Here is a 14,180-nt window from a genome sequence, read left to right as displayed (position 1 = left end):
TGTTTTCTGTACTCTGGCTCTCATCGAGAGTTTCCTAATTCTACTGACCTCGAGTTGGGTGCTTGTCGGTTAATCCCCCCATTCCAGGGTATTGAACACATCATCCAGGCCGACACTCTCAAGTGCAGTACTGAGGGTCTGCTGCACGGTCAGAGGTGCCTCTTTCAGGTGAGACTTGACACTGACTTGCCGAATGCCCACTCAGCTGTGAAACATTCCTGGGCGGCAGTTCCAGAGCACAACAGGGGAGTTCTCCTCGGGTATCCTCGGCTGACAATGATCCCAAATCGTTAAAACAGATGATCCGGTCACTCAGCCCATTGGCGGGAGCTTGCTGTGCGCAGACTAGATTCAGCTTTTCCTAAACCACACACTTGAAAAGAATATCATTGTCTGAAAAGTGCTTTAGGGAGCGCAATTGGCACTCTGCCGTGGGAATGCCGTGCCAATACCACCACTCTCCCCGGGGAACACCAGGCAAATGCCACACACTGGCATCATCGTGTAAATTATAGTGCCTGGGACCTCCTGCAAATAACAGGTCCGAGACCCACTTGCATAGTGTGACCCAATGCCAGCAGCCCAAACACAAAAAAGACAAGAGTGCATTCCCTGAAGAAAACTGTTTACCCCGTTAGAAATAATTAGCTATTAAATCAATCTTTGTTGACCTCACCGACCATTTGCAAACTACAGATTAAAACCGTGGCTCAGTGGAATGTCAGAGAAACCTGGAACTGTACGCCGAGGCGCAGGCAAATCTCATCTCCACCGCTAACCACTGAAAACGATTGAAATGATTGACTGAACCATTCCCTATCGACAGGCTCGGATGCCATAGAAAGCTGGTGAACTACACATGCCTGTTTCTCTTTCTTTGTCCCGTTGATCGTTTTAGATCTGGGACTGGGGGAGCAGCCGGCAAGCAGGCATCTGTCCAAAGTCACTTCCTTGTAACTCCTGTGAGCTCATGAATGGAGCCCGAGGATTGTGGGGAGCAACTGACCATTCATGATGTCACAGGAACAAGCATTCCACACACAACCTCTGCCCACAAAAGGCTGGCGGACAAACATTGAATGAATAACCAGGGAAATAAAAGCCACAGCAACTCCGTCACGGGAACAGACTCTCTCAGGTCTGACCTCCCCCCACCCACCCCCGGCAGTCCAGGACTTCCTCCCCCTTTCACACAGTGAGTTCCAGATTCCCACCACCCTCTGCGAGAAAACGATTTCCCTCAAATCCCCTGCCCCTTACCTTAAAATGTACCCCTGAGTAGAGGGGTCAATAATCAGGGGAAAAGTGCCTTCCTATCTACCCTCATCATTTTGTATGCCTCAGCCTTTTCTGCTCCAGGGAGAACAACCCAGCCAAACCTCACAGCTTAAACGCTCCAGCCTGGCAGCATTCCGGTGAATGTCCTCTGCACCCTCTCCATGCAATCGTATTCTTCCCATAGTGCGGCGACCAGGACTGCACGCAGTCCTCTAGCTGTGGCCCAACAAACAACTTATACAGCTCCATCATAACCTCTCTGCTCTTATATTCTAACCTTCAGCTAATAAAGGCAAGTATTCCACATCCCTGGTTAAACACATTATCTACCTATCCTGCTGCCTTTTGGAATATTTGGACAGGCACCCTAAGATTGCTGTGGTCCTACCGTTCATTGTGCATTCCCTTGCCTTTTGAATCCTCCCAAAGTGCATCACCTCACACTTTTCAGGTTAAATTCCATTTGCTCCTCTTCTGCCCTTCTAACCAGCCCGTCTATATCGTCCTGTAATCTCCCCCTCGCTATTTACCACACCCCCAATTTTCACGTCATCTGCGTTCTTACTGATCATACCTCCTACTGTCACGTCCAGATCATCAATGTGCACTCCCAGCAGCAAGGACCCAGCACTGATTCCTGCGGAACACCACTGGACACAGGCTGCCAGTCACAAAGACAACCTTTGACCATCACCCTCTGCCCCTTGCCTCCAAGTCAATTTTGGATCCAATTTCCATTGCCCTGGATTCCATGGACCAGCCCCAAAAAGGGATATTGCCTTAAACAAAAATAAAACACAAATGAGACTTAAAACATGAAACCGAAATGTGATTATTGCATGGCAGAGCATCCTCGATGGGCTGTGTGGCCGACTCCTGTTCCGATGTTACCATCAGTGTCAAAACGTAATGTTGAAGCATTTGCTACAATCTGCAGCCAGGCGTGCCGTGTGGGTGATCCACCTCGGTCTCCTTGGGGGTCCCCAGCATCACAGATGTCAGTCTTCAGCCAATATGATTCACTTCAGATGATATCAAGAAAGGGCTGAAGGCACTGGATACTGCAAAAGTGATGGGCCCTGACAATATTCCAGAAATAGCACTGTCGTTCCAGGCTCCAGCACCAGCCATGCACAGAACCAGGCAGTTCCAGTTCAGCTACAACACCTGCACCTACCCAGCAAGTTGAAAAATTGCCCAAATATGTAAAGTAACCAAAATTCAGGACAAATCCAGCCCAGCCAATTACCAGCCCATCGGTCTACTCCCAATCATCGGTAAAGTGATGGAATGGGTCATCAACAGTGCTATCAAGCGGCTCTTACTTCACAATAACCTGCTCAGTTTGGGTTCCGCCAGGGTCACTCGACTCCTGGCCTCTTTACAGTCCTCGTTCAAACATGGACAAAGGAGCTGAATTTCAGGCGCTTAACATCAAAACAGCATTTGATCAAGTATAGCATCAAGGAGCCCAAGCTAAACTGGGTCAATGGGAATTAGGGGGAAAACCCACCACTGGTTGGAGTTATACCTACCACAAATGAAAATGGTTGTGGTGGTTGGGGATCAGTCACCTTATCACCAGGACACCGTTGCAGGAGTTCCTCAGGACAGTATCCTAGGCCCAACCACCTTCAGATGCGTCATCAATGGCATTCCTTCCACCTTCATGGCAGAAGTGTGAGAAATGAACATTTTGTGTTGTTTTTACATGTATAAACTCTGGGTCACAATTAAGATGTCAACAATGAGGCCTGATGGGAAAATTAACATGTCAAGTTCTGAGTAAGCTATAGTGAGCGAGTTGTTGTAACTATGTACAAGGCTGACCTTCGGGGAAGAACGGGATGTACAATAACAGAAATTGCTCAGCAAGGGGGAGATAGCAGGTGCAAGCAGGGGGCCTCATTCTTATCTTTAACTGACGGTCCAAGGATATACCAGGAGCTGACAGAAACCACTATGCAAGGGGGAGGCCAAATAAGAGATCACTGATAAGGGAAGTGCCCTTTCTATAGTTTGTGGGATGTATTTCTCACGGATTGTATTTTCATGGATTGTATATAACAAAGTGATGCTGTGTGAATTCTGTGTGTCTGCTATTACTTACTGGCGGCACCCGCTCTTGCAAGATCGATAATAAATACTTCTTCAGAAATTGACTAAGTGTAAATTATTAAAAGGTGAGCGGTGTTTCTAGCAATAGTGGGGATGTTCACTGCTTGCAAAAAGTTCAGCACCATTCACAACTCCTCAGGTACAGAAGTCCATGTCTAAATTCAGCAAAACAGGAACAATATCCAGGCTTAGGCTGACAAGTGGCAAGTTAACTTCACGCCACACAAGTGCCAGGCAATGATCATCTCTACAAGAGTGGATCTAACCATCGCCCCTTGACATTCAATGGCATCACTGAATCCCTCACTATCAAAATCCATTCACCACAAACAGAACTGGACAAGTCAAATAAATGCTGTGGCTACAAAAGCAGCACAGAAACGAGGAATGCTGTGGTGCACAACTCACCTCCTGATTCGTAACTCACCCCGACTCCCCAAAACTGACCCTCTGACAGTGCAGCTCTCCCTCAGTACTGACCCTCTGACAGTGCAGCATTCCCTCAGTACTGACCCTCTGACAGTGCAGCGCTCCCTCAGTACTGACCCGCTGACAGTGCTGCACTCCCTCAGTACTGACCCTCTGGCAGTGCAGCACTCCCTCAGTACTGACCCTCTGACAGTGCTGCACTACCTCAGTACTGACCCTCTGGCAGTGCGGCACTCCATCAGAACTGACCCGTTGACAGTGCAGCGGCTCAGTACTGACCCTCTGGCAGTGCGGCACACCCGCAGTACTGACCCTCTGACAGTGCAGCACTCCCTCAGTACTGACCCTCTGACAGTGCAGTACTCCCTCAGTACTGACTCTCTGACAGTGCAGCACTACCTCAGTACTGACCCTCTGACAGTGCGGCAGTCCCTCAGTACTGACCCTCTGACAGTGCGGCACTCCCTCAGTACTGACCGTCTGACAGTGCGGCACTCCCTCAGTACTGACCCTCTGACAGTGCGGCACTCCCTCAGCACTGACCCTCTGACAGTGCGGCACTCCCTCAGCACTGACCCGCTGACAGTGCAGCACTCCCTCAGTACTGACCCTGACAGTGCGGCAGTCCCTCAGTACTGACCCTCTGACAGTGCAGCACTCCCTCAGTACTGACCCTCTGACAGTGCAGCACTCCCTTAGTACTGACCCTCTGACAGTGCGGCACTCCCTCAGTACTGACCCTCTGACAGAGTGGCGCTCCCTCAGTACTGACCCTCTGACAGAGTGGCGCTCCCTCAGTACTGACCCTCTGACAGTGCGGCACTCCCTCAGTACTGACCCTCTGACAGTGCAGCACTCCCTCAGTACTGACCCTCTGACAGTGCAGCACTCCCTCAGTACTGACCCTCTGACAGTGCAGCACTCCCTCAGTACTTACCCTCTGACAGTGCAGCGCTCCCTCAGTACTGACCCTCTGACAGTGCGGCACTCCCTCAGTACTGACCCTCTGACAGTGCAGCACTCCCTCAGTACTGACCCACTGACAGTGCAGCACTCCCTCAGTACTGACCCTCTGACAGTGCGGCGCTCCCTCAGTACTGACCCTGTGACAGTGCAGCACTCCCTCAGCACTGACCCTCTGACAGTGCAGCACTCCCTCAGTACTGACCCTCTGACAGTGCAGCACACCCTCAGTACTGACCCTCTGACAGTGCGGCACTCCCTCAGTACTGACCCTCTGACAGTGCAGCACACCCTCAGTACTGACCCTCTGACAGTGCAGCACTCCCTCAGTACTGACCCTCTGACAGTGCAGCTCTCCCTCAGTACTGACCCTCTGACAGTGCAGCACTCCCTCAGTACTGACCCACGGACAGTGCAGCACTCCCTCAGTACTGACCCTCTGACAGTGCGGCGCTCCCTCAGTACTGACCCTCTGACAGTGCAGCACTCCCTCAGTACTGACCCTCTGACAGTGCAGCACACCCTCAGTACTGACCCTCTGACAGTGCGGCACTCCCTCAGTACTGACCCTCTGACAGTGCAGCACACCCTCAGTACTGACCCTCTGACAGTGCAGCACTCCCTCAGTACTGACCCTCTGACAGTGCAGCTCTCCCTCAGTACTGACCCTCTGACAGTGCGGCACTCCCTCAGTACTGACCCTCTGACAGTGCGGCACTCCCTCAGTACTGACCCTCTGACAGTGCGGCACTCCCTCAGTACTGACCCTCTGACAGTGCGGCGCTCCCTCAGTACTGACCCTCTGACAGTGCGGCACTCCCTCAGTACTGACCCTCTGACAGTGCGGCACTCCCTCAGTACTGACCCTCTGACAGTGCGGCACTCCCTCAGTACTGACCCTCTGACAGTGCAACTCTCCCTCAGTACTGACCCTCTGACAGTGCGGCACTCCCTCAGTACTGACCCTCTGACAGTGCGGCACTCCCTCAGTACTGACCCTCTGACAGTGCGGCACTCCCTCAGTACTGACCCTCTGACAGTGCGGCGCTCCCTCAGTACTGACCCTCTGACAGTGCGGCACTCCCTCAGTACTGACCCTCTGACAGTGCGGCGCTCCCTCAGTACTGACCCTCTGACAGTGCGGCACTTCCTCAGTACTGACCCTCCGACAGTGCAGCACTCCCTCAGTACTGACCCTCTGACAGTGCAGCACTCCCTCAGTACTGACCCTCTGACAGTGCAGCACTCCCTCAGTACTGACCCTCTGACAGTGCTGCACTCCCTCAGTACTGACCCTCTGACAGTGCGGCACTCCCTCAGTACTGACCCTCTGACAGTGCGGCGCTCCCTCAGTACTGACCCTCTGACAGTGCGGCACTTCCTCAGTACTGACCCTCCGACAGTGCAGCACTCCCTCAGTACTGACCCTCTGACAGTGCAGCACTCCCTCAGTACTGACCCTCTGACAGTGCAGCACTCCCTCAGTACTGACCCTCTGACAGTGCAGCACTCCCTCAGCACTGACCCTCTGACAGTGCGGCGCTCCCTCAGTACTGACCCTCTGACAGTGCAGCACTCCCTCAGCACTGACCCTCTGACAGTGCAGCACACCCTCAGCACTGACCCTCTGACAGTGCAGCACACCCTCAGTACTGACCCTCTCTGCCGGTTGTTCTGCTTTATGCGGATTGTCAGCAATTTAAAGCCTCCACAGTGTGTGGCCGCCGCTGCGGGAATTGCCGCGATCCGGGTCCCGGCTCGGCCCCCGGCGCGCTCGCGCGGACACTCACCCGCCGCTCCCTCAGCTCCGCCCGGCCCTGGTCAACCCGGAGCGCATTTCAGAGCGACACGCCGACCGGAACCGGAAACGGACAGGAGGGAACCGCGACCCGAAGGAAGATTCCTCCCCGTTGCCCCTCTTCCCCACCCCCCCCCATTCCCCCCCCCCAATTCGCCCGCATTTCCTCCCCCATTTCCCCCCATTCCCCCCCCTCCCCCCATTTCCCCCCATTCCCCCCCCTCCCCCCATTCCCCCCCCCCTCCCCATTTCCCCCCCTCCCCCATTTCCCCCCCCTCCCCCCATTTCCCCCCCTCCATTCCCCCCTCCCCCCCTCCATTTCCCCCCTCCCCCCCTCCATTCCCCCCCTCCCCCCCCCCATTTCCCCCTCCCCCCCCCCATTTCCCCCTCCCCCCATTCCCCCCTCCCCCCATTCCCCCCCTCCCAACCCATTTCCCCCCCCACCCCCCCCCATTTCCCCCCCCCCCCCCCCCATTCCCCCCCACCCCCCCCCCATTCCCCCATTCCCCCCTCCCCCCCCCATTTCCCCCCCTCCCCCCCCCCATTCCCCCCCTCCCCCCCATTCCCCCCCTCCCCCCCATTCCCCCCTCCCCCCCATTCCCCCCTCCCCCCCAATTCCCCCCCCTCCCCCCCATTTCCCCCCCTCCCCCCCATTCCCCCCTCCCCCCCCCATTCCCCCTTTCCCCCCCCCCATTTCCCCCACTCCCCCCCCCATTCCCCCCCTCCCCCCCATTCCCCCCCTCCCCCCATTCCCCCCCTCCCCCCCATTCCCCCCTCCCTCCCCATTTCCCTGCTCCCCCCCCATTCCCCCTCCCCCCCATTCCCCCCCCCATTTCCCCCCCCATTTCCCCCCTCCCCCCCCATTTCCCCCCTCCCCCCCAATTCCCCCCCTCCCCCCCCATTTCCCCCCCTCCCCCCCCATTCCCCCCCCACCCCCCCCCATTTCCCCCCCCTCCCCCCCAATTCCCCCCCCATTTCCCCCCCATTTCCCCCCCTCCCCCCCGTTTCCCCCACCCCCCCATTCCCCCCATTCCCCCCTCCCCCCCCATTTCCCCCCTCCCCCCCCATTTCCCCCCTCCCCCCCCATTCCCCCCCTCCCCCCCCATTCCCCCCCAACCCCCCCCATTTCCCCCCCCTCCCCCCAATTCCCCCCCTCCCCCCCATTCCCCCCCCCCCCCATTCCCCCCCCATTCCCCCCCCCATTCCCCCCTCCCCCCCATTCCCCCCCCCCCCCCATTCCCCCCCTCCCCCCCCATTCCCCCCCTCCCCCCCCATTCCCCCCCCCCCCCCATTCCCCCCCCCCCCCCATTCCCCCCTCCCCCCCATTTCCCCCCCCCCCCCCATTCCCCCCCACCCCCCCATTCCCCCCCTCCCCCCCCCATTCCCCCCCCCCCCCATTCCCCCCCTCCCCCCCATTCCCCCCCTCCCCCCCATTTCCCCCCTCCCCCCATTCCCCCTCCCCCCATTCCCCCCCATTTCCCCCCCTCCCCCCATTCCCCCCCTTCCCCCCCATTTCCCCCTCCCCCCATTTCCCCCCTCCCCCCCATTCCCCCCCTCCCCCCCATTCCCCCCTCCCCCCCATTTCCCCCTCCCCCCCCATTTCCCCCCTCCCCCCCATTCCCCCCTCCCCCCCCATTTCCCCCCCCCCCCCCATTCCCCCTCCCCCCCATTCCCCCCTCCCCCCATTCCCCCTCCCCCCCCATTCCCCCCTCCCCCCCATTTCCCCCCTCCCCCCCATTTCCCCCCTCCCCCCCATTCCCCCCCTCCCCCCCATTTCCCCCCTCCCCCCTCACTTCACCCCCCCCCATTTCCCCCTCCCCCCATTCCCCCTCCCCCCATTTCCCCCCTCCCCCCATTCCCCCTCCCCCCATTCCCCCCTCCCCCCATATCCCCCCTCCCCCCATTCCCCCCCTCTCCCCATTTCCCCCCTCCCCCCCATTTCCCCCCTCCCCCCATTCCCCCCTCCCCCCATTTCCCCCCTCCCCCCATTTCCCCCCTCCCCCCCATTTCCCCCCTCCCCCCATTTCCCCCTCCCCCATTTCCCCCTCCCCCCATTTCCCCCCTCCCCCCCATTTCCCCCCTCCCCCCCATTCCCCCCTCCCCCCATTTCCCCCCTCCCCCCCATTTCCCCCTCCCCCCATTTCCCCCCTCCCCCCATTTCCCCCTCCCCCCATTTCCCCCTCCCCCCATTTCCCCCCTCCCCCCCATTTCCCCCCTCCCCCATTTCCCCCCCTTTCCCCCCCCCATATCCCCCCTCCCCCCCATTCCCCCCTCCCCCCATTCCACCCTCCCCCCCATTCCCCCCTCCCCCCATTCCCCCTCCCCCCCATTCCCCCCCCCCCCCATTTCCCCCTCCCCCCCATTTCCCCCTCCCCCCATTCCCCTCCCCCCCCATTTCCCCTCCCTCCCCCCCATTTCCCCCTCCCTCCCCCCCCATTTCCCCCTCCCTCCCCCCATGTCCCCCTCCCTCCCCCCCATTTCCCCCCTCCCCATTTCCCCTCCCTCCCCCCATTTCCCCCTCCCTCCCCCCCATTTCCCCCTCCTTCCCTCCATTCCCCCTCCCCCCCCATTTCCCCTTCCCCTCCCCCCCATTCCCCCTCCCTCCCCCCCCATTTCCCCCTCCCTCCCCCCCATTTCCCCTCCTCCCCACCCATTTCCCCTCCCTCCCCACCCATTTCCCCCTCCCTCCCCCACCCATTTCCCCTCCCTCCCCCCCCATTTCCCCCTCCCTCCCCCACCCATTTCCCCTCCCTCCCCACCCATTCCCCTCCCTCCCCCATTTCCCCCTCCCTCCCCCATTTCCCCCTCCCTCCCCCCCATTTCCCCCTCCCTCCCCCCATTTCCCCCTCCCTCCCCCCCATTTCCCCCCTCCCTCCCCCCCATTCCCCCTCCCTCCCCCCATTCCCCCTCTCCCCCCATTCCCCCCCACTCCCCCATTCCCCCCTCCCTCCCCCCATTCCCCCCTCCCTCCCCCCCATTCCCCCCTCCCTCCCCCCCATTCCCCCCTCCCTCCCCATTCCCCCTCCCTCCCCCATTCCCCCCCACCCCCCCCATTTCCCCCCTCCCCCCATTTCCCCTCCCCCATTTCCCCCTCCCCCCATTTCCTCCCTCCCCCATTTCCCCCCTCCCCCAATTTCCCCTCCCCCAATTTTCCCCCCTCCCCCCCATTCCCCCTCCCCCCATTCCCCCCTCCATTTCCACCCTCCCCCTCCCCCCATTTCTCCCCTCCCCCCATTTCCCCCCTCCCCCCATTTCCCCCTCTCCCCATTTCCCCCTCCCCCCATTTCCCCTCCCCATTTTCCCCCTCCCCCCATTTCCCCCTCCCCCACCCATTTTCCCCCTCCCCCACCCATTTTCCCCCTCCCCCACCCATTTTCCCATCCCCCATTTCCCCTCCCCCATTTCCCCCCTGCCCCATTTCCCCCTCCACCCATTCCCCCTCCCCCATTTCCCCCCTCCCCCCATTTTCCCTTTCCCCCCATTTACCCCCCTCCCCCCATTTACCCCCTCCCCCCATTTCCCTACCTCTCCCAATTTCCCCCCTCCCCCAATTTCCCCCTCCCCCAATTTCCCCCCTCCCCCATTTCCCCCCATTTCCCCCTCCCTCCCATTTCCCCTGTCCCATTCCCCCCTCCCTCCCCATTTCCCCCCTCCCTCTCCATTTCCCCTCCTCCCCATTTCCCCCCTCCCTCCCCATTTCCCCCCTCCCTCCCCATTTCCCCCTCCCTCCCCATTTCCCCCGCTCCCTCCCCATTTCCCCCCTCCTCCCCATTTCCCCCTCCACCATTTCCCCCCTCCCCCCATTTCCCCTCATCCCATTTTCCCCCTCACCATTCTCCCTCCCCATTCTCCTCCCCATTCCCCCCTCCCATTCTCCCAACCTTATTCCCCTCCCCATTTCCCCCTCCCCTATCTCCCCTCTCCATTTCCCATCCCCCGACCTATTCCCCATCTGCCTCCCCATTCCCCCGCCCCATCCCACTCCCCAGTCCCCCTCCCCATTCACCCTCCCCATTCAACCCTTCGCCATTCCCCCCCTTCACCATTCCCCCCCAACCCATCCCCATTCCCCCCACCCCATTTCCCTCCCCATTTCCCACCACCTGTTTCCCCCACCCATTCCCTTCCCCTTTCCCCCATTCTTTCCCCTCCGCATTTCCCCCCTCCGCATTTCCCCCCTCCGCATTTCCCCCCTCCGCATTTCCCCCCTCCGCATTTCCCCCCTCCCCATTTCCCCCCTCCCCATTTCCCCCTCCGCATTTCCCCCCTCCGCATTTCCCCCCTCCGCATTTCCCCCTCCGCATTTCCCCCCTCCGCATTTCCCCCCTCCGCATTTCCCCCCTCCGCATTTCCCCCTCCCCATTTCCCCCCTCCCCATTTCCCCCCTCCCCATTTCCCCATTTCCCACCTCCCATTTCCCACCTCCCCATTCCCTCCTCTTCTCCCCTCCCCATTCCCACTCCCCAGACCCCCTCCCCATTCACCTCCCCATTCAACCCTTGGCCATTCCCCCCAACCCATCCCCCTCCCCATTCCCCCACCCCGTTCCCCCACCCCCGTTCCCCCACCCCGTTCCCCCACCCCGTTCCCCCACCCCGTTTCCCCCACCCCGTTTCCCCCACCCCGTTTCCCCCACCCCGTTTCCCCCACCCGTTTCCCCCACCCCGTTTCCCCCTACCCGTTTCCCCTACCCGTTTCCCCTACCCGTTCTCCCTCCCCGTTTCTCCCTCCCCGTTTCTCCCTCCCCGTTTCCCCCTACCCGTTTCCCCTCTCCCCGTTTCCCCTCTCCCCGTTTCCCCTCTCCCCGTTTCCCCCCTCCCCGTTCCCCCCTCCCGTTTCCCCCCTCCCCGTTTCCCCCCTCCCCATTTCCCACCTCCCCATTTCCCCCCTCCCCATTCCCCCTCCCCATTCCCCCCTCTCCATTCCCCCCTCTCCATTCCCCCCTCTCCATTCCCCCTCCCCATTCCCCCATTCCCCCCTCCCCAGTCCCCCCTCCCCATTCCCATTCCCCCCTCCCCATTCCCCCCACCCCGTTTCCCCCACCCCGTTTCCCCCACCCCGTTTCCCCACCCCGTTTCCCCCACCCCGTTTCCCCACCCCGTTTCCCCCACCCCGTTTCCCCCACCCCGTTTCCCCCACCCCGTTTCCCCCTACCCGTTTCCCCTACCCGTTTCCCCCTACCCGTTTCCCCCTACCCGTTTCCCCCTACCCGTTTCCCCCTACCCGTTTCCCCTTTGCCATTCCCCCCTCTCCATTCCCCCCTCCCATTCCCCCCTCCCATTCCCCCCTCCCCATTCCCCCCTCCCCATTTCCCCCTTCCCAGCCCCCCCTTCCCAGTCCCCCCTCCCCATTCTCCCCTCCCCATTCTCCATAGAGGGGGGACGGGGAGGGAGAGGAGGGCGGGGCAGGGAGGGTGGGCGGGCAGGGAGGGAGAGGAGGGCAGGGAGGGAGGGGCAGGAGTGTGGGCGGGCGTGGCAGGGAGGGTGGGCGCGGCAGGGAGGGTGGGCGGGCGGGGGAGGGAGAGGAGGTCGGGGAGGGAGAGGAGGGCGGAGGAAGGAGAGGAGGGCGGGGGAAGGAGAGGAGGGCGGGGAAGGAGAGGAGGGCGGGGGAAGGAGAGGAGGGCGGGGGAAGGAGAGGAGGGAATGGGGAGAGGGGGGTGGTGAGAGGGGAGAGGGAGAATCCCTCCCCGCCCTGCCCTCCCTGCCCTCCTCTCCTCCCTGCCCCGCCCACCCTCCCTGCCCGCCCACCCTCCCAGCCCGCCCTCCTCTCCTTCCCCCGCCCTCCTCTCCTTCCTCCGCCCTCCTCTCCCTCCCCCGACCTCCTCTCCCTCCCCCGCCCGCCCACCCTCCCTGCCGCGCCCACCCTCCCTGCCACGCCCACCCTCCCTGCCATGTCCGCCCACACTCCCTGCCCCTCCCTCCCTCCCTGTCCCTCCCTCCCTGCCCCGCCCTCCTCTCCCTCCCCCGCCCTCCTCTCCCTCCCCCGCCCTCCTCTCCCTCCCCGCCCTCCTCTCCCTCCCCCGCCCTCCTCTCCCTGCCCCGCCCTCCTCTCCCTCCCTGCCTGCCCTCTCCCTCCCTGCCCTGCCCTCCTCTCCCTCCCTGCCCGCCCTCCTCTCCCTCCCTGCCCCGCCCTCCTCTCCTCCCTGCCCCACCCTCCTCTCCCTGCCCCGCCCTCCTCTCCCTCCCTGCCCCGCCCTCCTCTCCCTCCCTGCCCCGCCCTCCTCTCCCTCCCTGCCCCGCCCTCCTCTCCCTCCCTGCCCGCCCTCCTCTCCCTCCCTGCCCCGCCCTCCTCTCCCTCCCTGCCCCGCCCTCCTCTCCCTCCCTGCCCCGCCCTCCTCTCCCTCCCTGCCCCGCCCTCCTCTCCCTCCCTGCCCCGCCCTCCTCTCCCTCCCTGCCCCGCCCTCCTCTCCCTCCCTGCCCCGCCCTCCTCTCCCTCCTGCCCCGCCCTCCTCTCCCTCCCTGCCCCGCCCTCCTCTCCCTCCCTGCCCCGCCCTCCTCTCCCTCCCTGCCCCGCCCCCCTCTCCCTCCCTGCCCCGCCCTCCTCTCCCTCCCTGCCCGCCCTCCTCTCCTCCCTGCCCCGCCCTCCCCTCCCTCCCTGCCCCGCCCTCCCTCCCTCCCTCCCGCCCCCCCTCCCTCCCTCCCCGCCCCCCCTCCTCTCCCTCCATCCCCGTCTCCACCTCCTCTCCCTCCCTCCCCGTCCCTCCCTCCCCGTCCCCCCTCCCTCTCTCCCCATTCCCCCCTCTCCCCATTCCCCCCTCTCCCCATCCCCATTCCCCCCTCTCCCCATTCCCCCCTCTCCCCATTCTCCCCCTCTCCCATTCCCCTTTCCTCCCTCTCCCCATTCCCTCCCCCTCTCCCCATTCCCCTCAGTTCCTCTCCCCATTCCCCTCAGTTCCTCTCCCCATTCCCCAGCTCCCCTCTCCATTCTCCCTCTCCCCTCTCACCACCCCCCTCTCCCCATTCCCCTCCCATTCCCCCCTCCGCCCATCTTCCCCCTACCCCATCTTTCCACCTCCCCATCCTCCACCTCACCCTGTCCCCCATCCTCCACCTCCCACTGCCATTCTCCCCCTCCCCCCATCCTCCTCCTCCCCCCATCCTCCTCCTCCCCCATCCTCCTCCTCCCCCCATCCCCTCCTCCCCCCATCCACCTCCTCCCCATCCTCCTCCTCCTCCCCCCCATCCTCCTCCTCCCCCATCCTCCCCATCCTCCACCTCTCCCACCCCCCATCCTCCACCTCTCCCACCCCCCATCCTCCACCTCTCCCATCCTCCAGCTCCCCCATCCTCCACAACCCCCTCTGCCATGCTCCCCCTCCCCCATCCTTCCGATCCCCCCATCCACATCACCCCCAATTCTCCCCTTCCCCACCCCCATCCTCGCCCAATATCCAGCTCCCCCTTTCCATCCTCCCCCTTCCCATCCTCCCCGTCCCCCATCCTCACCCACCCTCCCCCTCCACCACCCCACCATCCTCCACCCCTCCCCCACCCAACCCCCTCCACCCCTCCCCCACCCACCACCCTCCCCCCCCTCCCCCATCCTCCCCCCCCATCCTCCCTTCCCCCTCCCTCCCCCTCTCCTCCCTCCCTCC

General features: G+C 62.5%; 2 protein-coding genes across 8 annotated transcripts in view; both read right to left on the bottom strand.

Moving 5' to 3' along the window:
- LOC140389525 (choline-phosphate cytidylyltransferase A-like) overlaps nt 1-6,634 on the bottom strand; it is a 63,454-nt gene extending 56,820 nt beyond the window's left edge. For 2 of the 7 annotated variants that reach the window (XM_072473705.1, XM_072473711.1), the window contains exon 1: nt 2,814-2,943. The gene's annotated coding sequence lies outside the window, so the exon portion shown is untranslated. Of the gene's footprint in view, nt 1-863; nt 944-2,813; nt 2,944-6,445 lie in introns of those variants that run through there. The other 5 variants (XM_072473709.1, XM_072473706.1, XM_072473708.1 and 2 more) reach the window with 5 other exon arrangements.
- dynlt2b (dynein light chain Tctex-type 2B) overlaps nt 1-14,180 on the bottom strand; it is an 832,392-nt gene that overhangs the window by 665,425 nt on the left and 152,787 nt on the right. The window lies entirely within an intron of this gene.

This window comes from Scyliorhinus torazame, chromosome 14 (assembly GCF_047496885.1).
Source record: "Scyliorhinus torazame isolate Kashiwa2021f chromosome 14, sScyTor2.1, whole genome shotgun sequence".
Classification (NCBI taxonomy): domain Eukaryota; kingdom Metazoa; phylum Chordata; class Chondrichthyes; order Carcharhiniformes; family Scyliorhinidae; genus Scyliorhinus; species Scyliorhinus torazame.
Note: the sequence above shows the minus strand (reverse complement) of the source record. Positions and strands in the feature narration are given on the sequence as shown.